Raw genomic sequence first — 15,190 nt, 5'->3', positions numbered from 1 at the left:
AGGCCCGAACCCTGCACTGCGTGCAGAGCAATTCCGTGTTGCACATCACACATGAAAGGAGCCTTGATTTCCTTGATGGCACTCCAGAGAATCCCCAAGAACACTGTTTCAAGGCTAGAGGGATCCTGAGGTCACTGTAGCAACACGAAAGAGCTCGGTGGACCAAAAATCAACTCGAGAGGAGAGGTTAGTCCCTGGCTTCGACTCCAGAGGAATACCACCTTACCACAAGCACCTCAAGAGGAGGCTTCTCTCAGCTCTAAGTATGTGAGAGGGACGCTGAGTTTGCGGCCTCAAGTGGAATGGACACCGTGATGCCCTGACTCGAAATAAGGCCGGATATCCCTGCAGTGACTTGAATGCAGGCTCGTCTTGCATCTCCCAAGAGAAAAGGATGTCTGAATACCCTGTGGAGACCATAGAGAAAGACCTAGTTCCCCACCTCATCGCGACCGGAGTCCTCACATACTTTGCAAACTCCAGAGGTACACTGAGATCAGTGCCTCCAAAGGAGACGATGCCTGACTCCTCGTGAAACTTGATAGGAGTCCCAGGATTCCTGTGGCACGTGGAAAGGGACCCTTGGTCTCCCGCCTCAGCTGGAGAGGCATCCCAATTGCCCTGCCAAGCCTCGAGGAGAATCCCGAGTTGTCCCTCGCAACTAGGAAGGAGTCCTGACGTCGCTGAACAAACACTTGGGTGGAAGGGCCATCCCCGTCGTAACTCGAGAATATACCCCAGGTTCTCGCCGCAAGTCGAGATAAACCATGAGACTTCCCCCTCGCCGTGAGATGAGGCCAGATTCCCCTGCACTGCATGCAGAGCAATTCCGGCTTGCACATTAAACATGAAAGAAGCCTTGATTTCCTTGATGGCACTCCAGAGAAACCCCAAGAACACTGTTTCAAGGCTAGAGGGATCCTGAGGTCACTGTAGCAACACGAAAGAGCTCCGTGGACCAAAAATCAACTCGAGATGAGAGGTTAGTCCTTGGCTTCGACTCCAGAGGAATACCACCTTACCACAAGCACCTCAAGAGGAGGCTTCTCTCAGCTCTAGGTATGTGAGAGGGACCCTGAGTTTGCGGCCTCAAGTGGAATGGACACTGCGATGCCCTGACGCGAATTAAGGCCGGATATCCCTGCAGTGACTTGAATGCAGGCTCGTCTTGCATCTCCCAAGATGAAACGATGTCTGAATCCCCTGTGGAGACCACAGAAAAAGACCTAGTTCCCCACCTCATCGCGACCGGAGGCCTCACATCCTTTGAAAATTCCAGGGGTACACGGAAATCAGTGACTCCAAAGGAGACGATGCCTGACTCCTCGTGAACCTTGATCGGAGTCCCAGGATTCCTGTGGCACGTGGAAAGGGACCCTTGGTCTCCCGCCTCAGCTGGAGAGGCGTCCCAATTGCCCTGCCAAGCCTCGAGGAGAATCCCGAGTTGTCCCTCGCAACTAGGCAGGAGTCCTGACGTCGCTGAACAAACACGTGTGTGGAAGGGCCATCCCCGTCGTAACTCGAGAATATACCCCAGGTTCCCGCCGCAACTCGAGAAAAACCATGAGTCTGCCCCCTCGCCGAGAGATGAGGCCCTATTCCCCTGCACTGCGTGCAGAGCAATTCCGTGTTGCCCATCACACATGAAAGGAGCCTTGATTTCCTTGATGGCACTCCAGAGAAACCCCAAGAACACTGTTTCAAGGCTAGAGGGATCCTGAGGTCACTGTAGCAACACGAAAGAGCTCCGTGGACCAAAAATCAAATCGAGATGAGAGGTTAGTCCCTGGCTTCGACTCCAGAGGAATACCACCTTACCACAAGCACCTCAAGAGGACGCTTCTCTCACCTCTAGGTATGTGAGAGGGACCCTGAGTTTGCAGCCTCAAGTGGAATGGACACTGGAATGCCCTGACGCGAAATAAGGACGGATATCCCTGCAGTGAATTGAATTCAGGCTCGTCTTGCATCTCCCAAGATGAAAGGATGTCTGAATCCTCTGTGGAGACCACAGAGAAAGACCTAGTTCCCAACCTCATGGCGACCGGAGGCCTCACATCTTTTGAAAACTTCAGAGGGATGCGGAGATCAGTGCCTCCAAAGGAGACGATGCCTGACTCCTCGTGAAACTTGGTAGGAGTTCCAGGATTCCTGTGGCACGTGGAAAGGGACCCTTGGTCTCCCGCCTCAGCTGGAGAGGCATCCCAATTGCCCTGCCAAGCCTCGAGGAGAATCCCGAGTTGTCCCTCGCAACAGGGCAGGAGTCCTGACATCGCTGAACAAACACGTGTGTGGAAGGGCCATCCCCGTCGTAACTCGAGAATATACCCCAGGTTCTCGCCGCAAGTCGAGATAAACCATGAGACTTCCCCCTCGCCGTGAGATGAGGCCAGATTCCCCTGCACTGCATGCAGAGCAATTCCGGCTTGCACATCACACATGAAAGAAGCCTTGATTTCCTTGATGGCACTCCAGAGAAACCCCAAGAACACTGTTTCAAGGCTAGAGGGATCCTGAGGTCACTGTAGCAACACGAAAGAGCTCCGTGGACCAAAAATCAACTCGAGATGAGAGGTTAGTCCCTGGCTTCGACTCCAGAGGAATACCACCTTACCACAAGCACCTCAAGAGGAGGCTTCTCTCAGCTCTAGTTATGTGAGAGGGACCCTGAGTTTGCGGCCTCAAGTGGAATGGACACTGCGATGCCCTGACGCGAAATAAGGCCGGATATCCCTGCAGTGACTTCAATGCAGGCTCGTCTTGCATCTCCCAAGATGAAACGATGTCTGAATCCCCTGTGGAGACCACAGAGAAAGACCTAGTTCCCCACTTCATGGCGACCGGAGGTCTCACATCCTTTGAAAACTCCAGAGGTACGCGGAGATCAGTGCCTCCAAAGGAGACGATGCCTGACTCCTCGTGAAACTTGATAGGAGTCCCAGGATTCCTGTGGCACGTGGAAAGGGACCCTTGGTCTCCCGCCTCAGCTGGAGAGGAGTCCCAATTGCCCTGCCAAGCCTCGAGGAGAATCCCGAGTTGTCCCTCGCAACAAGGCAGGAGTCCTGACGTCGCTGAAGAAACACGTGTGTGGAAGGTCCATCTCCGTCGTATCTCGAGAATATACCCCAGGTTCCCGCCGCAACTCGAGAAAAACCATGAGACGTCCCCCTCGCCGCGAGATGAGGCCCGATTCCCATGCACTGCGTGCAGAGCAATTCGTGTTGCACATCACACATGAAAGGAGCCTTGATTTCCTTGATGGCACTCCAGAGAAACCCCAAGAAGACTCTTTCAAGGCTAGAGGGATCCTGAGGTCACTGTAGCAACACGAAAGAGCTCTGTGGACCAAAAATCAACTCGAGATAAGAGGGTAGTCCCTGGCTTCGACTCCAGAGGAATACCACCTTACCACAAGCACCTCAAGAGGAGGCTTCTCTCAGCTCTAGGTATGTGAGAGGGACCCTGAGTTTGCGGCCTCCAGTGGAATGGACACCGCAAGGCCCTGACTCGAATTAAGGCCGGATATCCCTGCAGTGACTTGAATGCAGACTCGTCTTGCATCTCCCAAGATGAAAGGATGTCTGAATCCCCTGTGGAGACCATAGAGAAAGACCTAGTTCCCCACATCATCGCGACCGGAGGCCTCACATTCTTTGAAAACATCAGAGGTACGCGGAGATCAGTGCCTCCAAAGGAGACAATGCCTGACTCCTCGTGAAACTTGATAGGAGTCCCAGGATTCCTGTGGCACGTGGAAAGGGACCCTTGGTCTCCCGCCTCAGCTGGAGAGGCATCCCAGTTGCCCTGCCAAACCTCGAGGAGAATCCCGAGTTGTCCCTCGCAACTAGGCAGGAGTCCTGACGTCGCTGAACAAACACGTGTGTGGAAGGGCCATCCCCGTCGTAACTCGAGAATATATCCCAGGTTCCCGCCACAACTCGAGAAAAACCATGAGACTTGCCCCTCGCCGCGAGATGAGGCCCGATTCCCCTGAACTGCGTGCAGAGCAATTCCGTGTTGCACATCACACATGAAAGGAGCCTTGATTTCCTTGATGGCACTCCAGAGAAACCCCAAGAACACTGTTTCAAGACTAGAGGGATCCTGAGGTCACTGTAGCAACACGAAAGAGCTCTGTGGACCAAAAATCAACTCGAGATGAGAGGTTAGTCCCTGGCTTCGACTCCAGAGGAAACCACCTTACCAAAAGCACCTCAAGAGGAGGCTTCTCTCAGCTCTAGGTATGTGAGAGGCACCCTGAGTATGCGGCCTCAAGTGGAATGGACACTGCGATGCCCTGACGCGAAATGAGGCCGGATATACCTGCAGTGACTTGAATGCAGGCTCGTCTTGCATCTCCCAAGAAGAAAGGATGTCTGAATCCCCTTTGGAGACCACAGAGAAAGACCTAGTTCCCCACCTCATCACGACCGGAGGCCTCACATCCTTTGAAAACTCCAGAGGTATGCGTAGATCAGTGCCTCCAAAGGAGATGATGTCTGACTCCTCATGAAACTTGATAGGAGTCCCAGGATTCCTGTGGCACGTGGAAAGGGACCTTGGGTCTACCGCCTCAGCTGGAGAGGCGTCCCAATTGCCCTGCCAAGCCTCGAGGAGAATCATGAGTTGTCCCTCGCAACCAGGCAGGAGTCCTGACGTCGCTGAACAAACACGTGGGTGGAAGGGCCATCCCCGGCGTAACTCGAGAATATACCCCAGGTTCCCGCCGCAAATCGAGAAAAACCATGAGACTTAACCCTCGCCGCGAGATGAGGCCCGATTCCCCTGCACTGCGTGCAGAGCAATTCCGTGTTGCACATCTCACATGAAAGGAGCCTTGATTTCCTTGATGGCACTCCAGAGAAACCCCAAGAACACTGTTTCAAGGCTAGAGGGATCCTGAGGTCACTGTAGCAACACGAAAGAGCTCCGTGGACCAAAACTCAACTCGAGATGAGAGGTTAGTCCCTGGCTTCGACTCAAGGAGAATACAACCTTACCACAAGCACCTCAAGAGGAGGCTTCTCTCAGCTCTAGGTATGTGAGAGGGACCCTGAGTTTGCGGCCTCAAGTGGAATGGACACCGTGATGCCCTGACTCGAAATAACGCCGGATATCTCTGCAGTGTCTTGAATGGAAGCTCGTCTTGCATCTCCCAAGATGAAAGGATGTCTGAATCCCCTGTGGAGACCACAGAGAAAGACATACTTCCCCACCGCATCGCGACCGGAGGCCTCAAATCCTTTGAAAACTCCAGAGGTATGCGGAGATCAGTGCCTCCAAAAGGGACGATGCCTGACTCCTCGTGAAATTTGATAGGAGTCCCAGGATTCCTGTGGCACGTGGAAAGGGACCCTTGCTCTCCCGCCTCAGCTGGAGAGGCGTCCCAATTGCCCTGCCAAGCCTCGAGGAGAATCCCGAGTTGTCCCTCGCAACTAGGCAGGAGTCCTGACGTCGCTGAACAGACACGTGTGTGGAAGGGCCATCCCCGTCGTAACTCGAGAATATACCCCAGGTTCCCACCGCAACTCGAGAAAAACCACGAGACTTCCCCCTCGCCGGAAAATGAGGCCCGAACCCTGCACTGCGTGCAGAGCAATTCCGTGTTGCACATCACACATGAAAGGAGCCTTGATTTCCTTGATGGCACTCCAGAGAATCCCCAAGAACACTGTTTCAAGGCTAGAGGGATCCTGAGGTCACTGTAGCAACACGAAAGAGCTCGGTGGACCAAAAATCAACTCGAGAGGAGAGGTTAGTCCCTGGCTTCGACTCCAGAGGAATACCACCTTACCACAAGCACCTCAAGAGGAGGCTTCTCTCAGCTCTAAGTATGTGAGAGGGACGCTGAGTTTGCGGCCTCAAGTGGAATGGACACCGTGATGCCCTGACTCGAAATAAGGCCGGATATCCCTGCAGTGACTTGAATGCAGGCTCGTCTTGCATCTCCCAAGAGAAAAGGATGTCTGAATACCCTGTGGAGACCATAGAGAAAGACCTAGTTCCCCACCTCATCGCGACCGGAGTCCTCACATACTTTGCAAACTCCAGAGGTACACTGAGATCAGTGCCTCCAAAGGAGACGATGCCTGACTCCTCGTGAAACTTGATAGGAGTCCCAGGATTCCTGTGGCACGTGGAAAGGGACCCTTGGTCTCCCGCCTCAGCTGGAGAGGCATCCCAATTGCCCTGCCAAGCCTCGAGGAGAATCCCGAGTTGTCCCTCGCAACTAGGAAGGAGTCCTGACGTCGCTGAACAAACACTTGGGTGGAAGGGCCATCCCCGTCGTAACTCGAGAATATACCCCAGGTTCTCGCCGCAAGTCGAGATAAACCATGAGACTTCCCCCTCGCCGTGAGATGAGGCCAGATTCCCCTGCACTGCATGCAGAGCAATTCCGGCTTGCACATTAAACATGAAAGAAGCCTTGATTTCCTTGATGGCACTCCAGAGAAACCCCAAGAACACTGTTTCAAGGCTAGAGGGATCCTGAGGTCACTGTAGCAACACGAAAGAGCTCCGTGGACCAAAAATCAACTCGAGATGAGAGGTTAGTCCTTGGCTTCGACTCCAGAGGAATACCACCTTACCACAAGCACCTCAAGAGGAGGCTTCTCTCAGCTCTAGGTATGTGAGAGGGACCCTGAGTTTGCGGCCTCAAGTGGAATGGACACTGCGATGCCCTGACGCGAATTAAGGCCGGATATCCCTGCAGTGACTTGAATGCAGGCTCGTCTTGCATCTCCCAAGATGAAACGATGTCTGAATCCCCTGTGGAGACCACAGAGAAAGACCTAGTTCCCCACTTCATGGCGACCGGAGGTCTCACATCCTTTTAAAACTCCAGAGGTACGCGGAGATAAGTGCCTCCAAAGGAGACGATGCCTGACTCCTCGTGAAACTTGATAGGAGTCCCAGGATTCCTGTGGCACGTGGAAAGGGACCCTTGGTCTCCCGCCTCAGCTGGAGAGGCGTCCCAATTGCCCTGCCAAGCCTCGAGGAGAATCCCGAGTTGTCCCTCGCAACAAGGCAGGAGTCCTGATGTCGCTGAACAAACACGTGTGTGGAAGGTCCATCTCCGTCGTATCTCGAGAATATACCCCAGGTTCCCGCCGCAACTCGAGAAAAACCATGAGACGTCCCCCTCGCCGCGAGATGAGGCCCGATTCCCCTGCACTGCGTGCAGAGCAATTCGTGTTGCACATCACACATGAAAGGAGCCTTGATTTCCTTGATGGCAGTCCAGAGAAACCCCAAGGAGACTCTTTCAAGGCTAGTGGGATCCTGAGGTCACTGTAGCAACACGAAAGAGCTCTGTGGACCAAAAATCAACTCGAGATAAGAGGGTAGTCCCTGGCTTCGACTCCAGAGGAATACCACCTTACCACAAGCACCTCAAGAGGAGGCTTCTCTCAGCTCTAGGTATGTGAGAGGGACCCTGAGTTTGTGGCCTCCAGTGGAATGGACACCGCGAGGCCCTGACTCGAAATAAGGCCGGATATCCCTGCACTGATTGAATGCAGACTCGTCTTGCATCTCCCAAGATGAAAGGATGTCTGAATCCCCTGTGGAGACCATAGAGAAAGACCTAGTTCCCCACATCATCGCGACCGGAGGCCTCACATCCTTTGAAAACTCCAGAGGTACGCGGAGATCACTGCCTCCAAAGGAGACAATGCCTGACTCCTCGTGAAACTTGATAGGAGTCCCAGGATTCCTGTGGCACGTGGAAAGGGACCCTTGGTCTCCCGCCTCAGCTGGAGAGGCGTCCCAATTGCCCTGCCAAGCCTCGAGGAGATTCCCGAGTCGTCCCTCGCAACTAGGCAGGAGTCCTGACGTCGCTGAACAAACACGTGTGTGGAAGGGCCATCCCCGTCGTAACTCGAGAATATACCCCAGGTTCCCGCCGCAACTCGAGAAAAACCATGAGACTTCCCCCTCGCCGCGAGATGAGGCCCGATTCCCCTGCACTGCATGCAGAGCAATTCCGTGTTGCACATCACACATGAAAGGAGCCTTGATTTCCTTGATGGCACTCCAGAGAAACCCCAAGAACACTGTTTCAAGGTTGAGGGATCCTGAGGTCACTGTAGCCACACGAAAGAGCTCCGTGGACCAAAAATCAACTCGAGATGAGAGGTTAGTCCCTGGCTTCGACTCCAGAGGAATACCACCTTACCACAAGCACCTCAAGAGGAGGCTTCTCTCAGCTCTAGGTATGTGAGAGGGACCCTGAGTTTGCGGCCTCAAGTGGAATGGACACCGCGATGCCCTGACTTGAAATAAGGCCGGATATCCCTGCAGTGACTTGAATGCAGGCTCGTCTTGCATCTCCCAAGACGAAAGTATGTCTGAATCCCCTGTGGACACCACAGAGAAAGACCTAGTTCACCACCTCATCGCGACCGGAGGCCTCACATTCTTTGAAAATTCCAGAGGAACGCGGAGATCAGTGCCTCCAAAGGAGACGATGCCTGACTCCTCGTGAAACTTGATAGGAGTCCCAGGATTCCTGTGGCACGTGGAAAGGGACCCTTGGTCTCCCGCCTCAGCTGGAGAGGCGTCCCAATTGCCCTGCCAAGCCTCGAGGAGAATCCCGAGTTGTCCCTCGCAACTAGGCAGGAGTCCCGACGTCGCTGAACAAACACGTGTGTGGAAGGGCCATCCCCGTCGTAACTCGAGAATATACCCCAGGTTCCCGCCGCAACTCGAGAAATACCATGAGACTTCCCCCTCGCCGCGAGATGAGGCCCGATTCTCCTGCACTGCGTGCAGAGCAATTCCGTGTTGCACATCACACATGAAAGGAGCCTTGATTTCCTTAATGGCACTCCAGAGAAACCCCAAGAACACTGTTTCAAGGCTAGAGGGATCCTGAGGTCACTGTAGCAACACGAAAGAGCTCCGTGGACCAAAAATCAACTCGAGATGAGAGGTTAGTCCCTGGCTTCGACTCCAGAGGAATACCACCTTACCACAAGCACCTCAAGAGGAGGCTTCTCTCAGCTCTAGCTATGTGAGAGGGACCCTGAGTTTGCGGCCTCAAGTGGAATGGAGACCGCGATGCCCTGACTCGAAATAAGGCCGGATATCCCTGCAGTGACTTGAATGCAGGCCCGTCTTCCATCTCCCAAGACGAAAGGATGTCTGAATCCCCTGTGGAGACCACAGAGAAAGACCTAGTTCCCCACCTCATGGCGACCGGAGGCCTCACATCCTTTGAAAACTCCAGAGGTACGCGGAGATCAGTGCCCCCAAAGGAGACGATGCCTGACTCCTTGTGAAACTTGATAGGAGTACCAGGATTCCTGTGGCACGTGGAAAGGGACCCTTGGTCTCCCGCCTCAGCTGGAGAGGCGTCCCAATTGCCCTGCCAAGCCTCGAGGAAATTCCCGAGTTGTCCCTCGCAACTAGGCAGGAGTCCTGACGTCGCTGAACAAACACGTGGGTGGAAGGGCCATCCCCGTCGTAACTCGAGAATATACCACAGGTTCCCGCCGCAACTCGAGAAAAACCATGAGACTTCCCCCTCGCCGCGAGATGAGGCCCGATTCCCCTGCACTGCGTGCAGAGGAATTCCGTGTTGCACAACACACATGAAAGGAGCCTTGATTTCCTTGATGGCACTCCAGAGAAACCCCAAGAACACTGTTTCAAGGCTTGAGGGACGCTGAGGTCACTGTAGCAACACGAAAGAGCTCCGTGGACCAAAAATCAACTCGAGATGAGAGGTTAGTCCCTGGCTTCGACTCCAGAGGAATACCACCTTACCACAAGCACCTCAAGAGGAGGCTTCTCTCAGCTTTAGGTATGTGAGAGGGACCCTGAGTTTGCGGCCTCAAGTGGAATGGAGACCGCGATGCCCTGACTCGAAATAAGGCCGGATATCCCTGCAGTGACTTGAATGCAGGCTCGTCTTCCATCTCCCAAGACGAAAGGATGTCTGAATCCCCTGTGGAGACCACGGAGAAAGACCTAGTTCCCCACCTCATGGCGACCGGAGGCCTCACATCCTTTGAAAATTCCAGAGGTACGCGGAGATCAGTGCCTCCAAAGGAGACGATGCCTGACTCCTCGTGAAACTTGATAGGAGTCCCAGGATTCCTGTGGCACGTGGAAAGGGACCCTTGGTCTCCCGCCTCAGCTGGAGAGGCGTCCCAATTGCCCTGCCAAGCCTCGAGGATATTCCCGAGTCGTCCCTCGCAACTAGGCAGGAGTCCTGACGTCGCTGAACAAACACGTGGTTGGAAGGGCCATCCCCGTCGTAACTCGAGAATATAGCCCAGGTTCCCGCCGCAACTCGAGAAAAACCATGAGACTTCCCCCTCGCCGCGACATGAGGCCCGATTCCCCTGCACTGCGTGCAGAGCAATTCCGTGTTGCACATCAAACATGAAAGGAGCCTTGATTTCCTTAATGGCACTCCAGAGAAACCCCAAGAACACTGTTTCAAGGCTAGAGGGATCCTGAGGTCACTGTAGCAACACGAAAGAGCTCCGTGGACCAAAAATCAACTCGAGATGAGAGGTTAGTCCCTGGCTTCGACTCCAGAGGAATACCACCTTACCACAAGCACCTCAAGAGGAGGCTTCTCTCAGCTCTAGCTATGTGAGAGGGACCCTGAGTTTGCGGCCTCAAGTGGAATGGAGACCGCGATGCCCTGACTCGAAATAAGGCCGGATATCCCTGCAGTGACTTGAATGCAGGCTCGTCTTGCACCTCCCAAGACGAAAGGATGTCTGAATCCCCTGTGGAGACCAAAGAGAAAGACCTAGTTCCCCACCTCATTGCGCCCGGAGTCCTCATATCCTTTGAAAACTCCAGAGGTATGCGGAGATCAGTGCCTCCAAAGGAGACGGTGCCTGACTCCTCTTGAAACTTGATAGGAGTCCTAGGATTGCTGTGGCACGTGGAAAGGGACCCTTGGTCTCCCGCCTCAGCTGGAGAGGCGTCCCAATTTCCCTGCCAAGCCTCGAGGAGAATCCCGACTTGTCCCTCGCAACTAGGCAGGAGTCCTGACGTCGCTGAACAAACACGTGGGTGGAAGGGCCATCCCCGTCGTAACTCGAGAATATACCCCAGGTTCCCGCCGCAACTCGAGAAAAACCATGAGACTTCCCCCTCGACGCGATATGGGGCCCGATTCCCCTGCACTGCGTGCAGAGCAATTCCGTGTTGCACATCACACATGAAAGGAGCCTTGATTTCCTTGATGGCACTCCAGAGAAACCCCAAGAACACTGTTTCAAGGCTAGAGGGATCCTGAGGTCACTGTAGCAACACGAAAGAGCTCCGTGGACCAAAATTCAACTCGAGATGAGAGGTTAGTCCCTGGCTTCGACTTCAGAGGAATACCACCTTACCACAAGCACCTCAAGAGGAGGCTTCTCTCAGCTCTAGGTATGTGAGAGGGACCCTGAGTTTGCGGCCTCAAGTGGAATGGAGACCGCGATGCCCTGACTCGAAATAAGGACGGATATCCCTGCAGTGACTTGAATGCAGGCTCGTCGTGCATCTCCCAAGACGAAAGGATGTCTGAATCCCCTGTGGAGACCACGGAGAAAGACCTAGTTCCCCACCTCATCGCGACCGGAGGCCTCACATCCTTTGAAAACTCCAGAGGTACGCGGAGATCAGTGCCTCCAAAGGAGACGATGCCTGACTCCTCGTGAAACTTGAAAGGAGTCCCAGGATTCCTGTGGCACGTGGAAAGGGACCCTTGGTCTCCCGCCTCAGCTGGAGAGGCGTCCCAATTGCCCTGCAAAGCCTCGAGGAGAATCCCGAGTTGTCCCTCGCAACTAGGCAGGAGTCCTGCCGTCGCTGAACTAACACGTGTGTGGAAGGGCCATTCCCGTCATAACTCGAGAATATACCCCAGGTTCCCGCCGCAACTCGAGAAAAACCATGAGACTTCCCCCTCACCGCGAGATGAGGCCCGATTCCCCTGCACTGCGTGCAGAGCAATTCCGTGTTGCACATCACACATGAAAGGAGCCTTGATTTTCTTGATGGCACTCCAGAGAAACCCCAAGAACACTGTTTCAAGGCTAGAGGGACGCTGAGGTCACTGTAGCAACACGAAAGAGCTCCGTGGACCAAAAATCAACTCGAGATGAGAGGTTAGTCCCTGGCTTCGACTCCAGAGGAATACCACCTTACCACAAGCACCTCAAGAGGAGGCTTCTCTCAGCTTTAGGTATGTGAGAGGGACCCTGAGTTTGCGGCCTCAAGTGGAATGGAGACCGCGATGCCCTGACTCGAAATAAGGCTGGATATCCCTGCAGTGACTTGAATGCAGGCTCGTCTTCCATCTCCCAAGACGAAAGGATGTCTGAATCCCCTGTGGAGACCACGGAGAAAGACCTAGTTCCCCACCTCATGGCGACCGGAGGCCTCACATCCTTTGAAAATTCCAGAGGTACGCGGAGATCAGTGCCTCCAAAGGAGACGATGCCTGACTCCTCGTGAAACTTGATAGGAGTCCCAGGATTCCTGTGACACGTGGAAAGGGACCCTTGGTCTCCCGCCTCAGCTGGAGAGGCGTCCCAATTGCCCTGCCAAGCCTCGAGGAGATTCCCGAGTCGTCCCTCGCAACTAGGCAGGAGTCCTGACGTCGCTGAACAAACACGTGGGTGGAAGGGCCATCCCCGTCGTAACTCGAGAATATACCCCAGGTTCACGCCGCAACTCGAGAAAAACCATGAGACTTCCCCCTCGCCGCGAGATGAGGCCCGATTCCCCTGCACTGCATGCAGAGCAATTCCGTGCTGCACATCACACATGAAAGGAGCCTTGATTTCCTTGATGGCACTCCAGAGAAACCCCAAGAACACTGTTTCAAGGTTGAGGGATCCTGAGGTCACTGTAGCCACACGAAAGAGCTCCGTGGACCAAAAATCAACTCGAGATGAGAGGTTAGTCCCTGGCTTCGACTCCAGAGGAATACCACCTTACCACAAGCACCTCAAGAGGAGGCTTCTCTCAGCTCTAGGTATGTGAGAGTGACCCTGAGTTTGCGGCCTCAAGTGGAATGGACACCGCGATGCCCTGACTCGAAATAAGGCCGGATATCCCTGCAGTGACTTGAATGCAGGCTCGTCTTGCATCTCCCAAGACGAAAGGATGTCTGAATCCCCTGTGGAGACCACAGAGAAAGACCTAGTTCACCACCTCATCGCGACCGGAGGCCTCACATTCTTTGAAAACTCCAGAGGTACGCGGAGATCAGTGCCTCCAAAGGAGACGATGCCTGACTCCTCGTGAAACTTGATAGGAGTCCCAGGATTCCTGTGGCACGTGGAAAGGGACCCTTGGTCTCCCACCTCAGCTGGAGAGGCGTCCCAATTGCCCTGCCAAGCCTCGAGGAGAATCCCGAGTTGTCCCTCGCAACTAGGCAGGAGTCCTGACGTCGCTGAACAAACACGTGGGTGGAAGGGCCATCCCCGTCGTAACTCGAGAATATACCCCAGGTTCCCGCCGCAACTCGAGAAAAACCATGAGACTTCCCCCTCGCCGCGACATGAGGCCCGATTCCCCTGCACTGCGTGCAGAGCAATTCCGTGTTGCACATCACACATGAAAGGAGCCTTGATTTCCTTGATGGCACTCCAGAGAAACCCCAAGAACACTGTTTCAAGGCTAGAGGGATCCTGAGGTCACTGTAGCAACACGAAAGAGCTCCGTGGACCAAAAATCAACTCGAGATGAGAGGTTAGTCCCTGGCTTCGACTCCAGAGGAATACCACCTTACCACAAGCACCTCAAGAGGAGGCTTCTCTCAGCTCTAGCTATGTGAGAGGGACCCTGAGTTTGCGGCCTCAAGTGGAATGGACACCGTGATGCCCTGACTCGAAATAAGGCCGGATATCCCTGCAGTGACTTGAATGCAGGCTCGTCTTGCATCTCCCAAGACGAAAGGATGTCTGAATCCCCTGTGGAGACCACAGAGAAAGACCTAGTTCCCCACCTCATCGCGACCGGAGGCCTCACATCCTTTGAAAACTCCAGAGGTACGTGGAGATCAGTGCCTCCAAAGGAGACGATGCCTGACTCCTCGTGAAACTTGATAGGAGTCCCAGGATTCCTGTGGCACGTGGAAAGGGAACCTTCGTCTCCTGCCTCAGCTGGAGAGGTGTCCCAATTGCCCTGCCAAGCCTCGAGGAGAATCCCGAGTTGTTCCTCGCAACTAGGGAGGAGTCCTGACGTCAGTGAAGAAACACGTGTGTGGAAGGGCCATCCCCGACGTAACTCGAGAATATACCCCAGGTTCCCACCGCAACTCGAGAAAACCATGAGACTTCCCCCTCGCCGCGAGATGAGGCCCGATTCCCCTGCACTGCATGCAGAGCAATTCCGTGTTGCACATCAAACATGGAAGGAGCCTTGATTTCCTTGATGGCACTCCAGAGAAACCCCAAGAACACTGTTTCAAGGCTAGAGGGATCCTGAGGTCACTGTAGCAACACAAAAGAGCTCCATGGACCAAAAATCAACTCGAGATGAGTTGTTATTCCCTGGCTTCGACTCCAGAGGAATGACACCTTACCCCAAGCACCTCAAGAGGAGGCTTCTCTCAGCTCTAGGTATGTGAGAGGGACCCTGATTTTGCGGCCTCAAGTGGAATGGACACCACGATGCCCTGACTCGAAATAAGGCCGGATATCCCTGCAGTGACTTGAATGCAGGCTCGTCTTGCATCTCCCAAGATGAAAGGATGTCTAAATCCCCTGTGGAGACCACAGAAAAAGACCTAGTTCCCCACCTCATCGCGACCAGAGGCCTCACATTCTTTGAAAACTCGAGAGGTACGCGGAGATCAGTGCCTCCAAAGAAGACGATGCCTGACTACTCGTGAAACTTGATAGGAGTCCCGGGATTCCTGTGGCACGAGGAAAGGGACCCTTGGTCTCCCTCCTCAGCTGGAGAGGCGTCCCAAATGCCCTGCCAAGCCTCGAGGAGAATCCCGAGTTGTCCCTCGCAACTAGGCAGGAGTCCTGACGTCGCTGAACAAACACGTTGGTGGAAGGGCCATCCCCGTCGTAACTCGAGAATATACCTCCGGTTCCCGCCGCAACTCGAGAAAAACCATGAGACTTCCCCCTCGCCGCGACATGAGGCCCGATTCCCCTGCACTGCGTGCAGAGCAATTCCGTGTTGCACATCACACATGAAAGGAGCCTTGATTTCCTTG

This window comes from Cervus elaphus, chromosome 24 (genome assembly GCF_910594005.1).
Source record: "Cervus elaphus chromosome 24, mCerEla1.1, whole genome shotgun sequence".
NCBI classification, from domain to species: Eukaryota; Metazoa; Chordata; class Mammalia; order Artiodactyla; family Cervidae; genus Cervus; species Cervus elaphus.
This window is presented reverse-complemented; position numbering follows the sequence as displayed.